Source organism: Pomacea canaliculata, linkage group LG12, assembly GCF_003073045.1.
Source record: "Pomacea canaliculata isolate SZHN2017 linkage group LG12, ASM307304v1, whole genome shotgun sequence".
Lineage (NCBI taxonomy): Eukaryota > Metazoa > Mollusca > Gastropoda > Architaenioglossa > Ampullariidae > Pomacea > Pomacea canaliculata.
This window is the reverse complement of record NC_037601.1, coordinates 6,614,259-6,615,619: the sequence shown is the minus strand read 5'-3', so window position 1 is coordinate 6,615,619 and position 1,361 is coordinate 6,614,259. Positions and strand designations below refer to the sequence as shown.

The 1,361-nt window shown below is 41.7% G+C and overlaps 1 non-coding gene across 1 annotated transcript; it reads left to right on the top strand.

Annotated features, from left to right (window-relative positions):
- The first annotated feature begins 1,040 nt into the window (after window positions 1-1,040).
- Window positions 1,041-1,112, top strand: Trnac-gca. Its single transcript has one exon. It is a non-coding gene; the product is annotated as a tRNA-Cys (tRNA).
- The last annotated feature ends 249 nt before the right edge of the window (window positions 1,113-1,361 follow it).

Genomic DNA, 1,361 nt, shown 5'->3' with positions numbered 1-1,361 from the left:
CCATCTTCTCGCCGATTTGGTAAGGTGTTTTTATTTTTTTATTTTTTATTTTTTGCTAAGGCGGAGATGAGCTTTGACAAACACCACGCATGCGCAGAAAAGAATCTAAGTTCAAAAAGATGGCCCCGTGAACAATGCGCTTATCTCAAATGAATGAACCATACATGGAACGTCCATTTGTTGCATGGCGTTATCAGAGAGGAGAATAGCAAGTGGTTGTTTTTGTTGGCGATGGTGATGGTGGTGGTGAGGTGGTAGTGGTGATCTATTGCACTGAAAGAAAACGTTAGCTCCAGCCGCTCATTACTTCGCTGTTAAAACTGGGATTTTCAGGACAAACCTTTGGCCGCTAATAGTCCCAGGGTTCAAGCCAAGCACTTTTGCTAAGCACTCACTCGATTACCTACCCTTTCATGGTGATGCAACTGCCGTGCAATTTTCCTCTCGTGAAAAGAGTTCTCTGCTACAACAATAGCGCCATCTAAATAAAAATGAAAGCAGGAGGAGGCGAACAAAGCCGCCACTACTCGTCTGTCTTACTGGAAGCAAAGTCACGTTTAGAAATACCGTTACATACATCCGTGGGTCAGCTTCTATTTAATCAACCACATCCGGGTATTTGTGCAAGTGAGAACAAGCTGCAGTGCGAGTAGATATCCTGTACCTGATGGCAACAACACATCATTATATTCTGCGGGGAGATAAATTGAAAATTTAATATAGTAAAATGTTTCCGAGTTATTCTCGTGTGCGTTTTTTTTTTTTTTTATTATTATTATTATTTTTCCCTACATCTGAGAAGCAGGAATAAAACGGAGGAGAAACCGGAGTACCCAAACAACAAACCCCGAGTGACTAACCCAGACCTGAGTGCACTACGAGCCTCGTGTCCTACCACCGAGCTGTCTGCTCGCCCACTCGTGTCTCCATGTTGTACCGCCGGCTCTTATCTTTTGTTTGAGTAACCGTCAGCTGTTCACTCCATTGCTTACTCACTGGCCTCGTCTGTATATTTGTATTTCAATCTAGTAAGCTTTGAGGGGGATATAGCTCAGTGGTAGAGCATTCGACTGCAGATCGAGAGGTCCCCGGTTCAAACCCGGGTGTCCCCTTAATTTTATTTTTTCTCTGGTAAACAAGAAAGAGATTGAAAGTAATTTTTGGAAATAAATAAAAGATATTCCATGCGTTATATGTCAACTTCTAAGAATTTAGCCGGTTCGAGATTTATCTTAGCTTTTTAATGAATAATTATTCACACGTTTAGTTGCTAACATCATAAGTTGATGATCTATCTTTGGCCATATTCATAAAGCGAGCATAAATCGTTGCCTCGGGGGTACAATGAGGAATCAAGAACA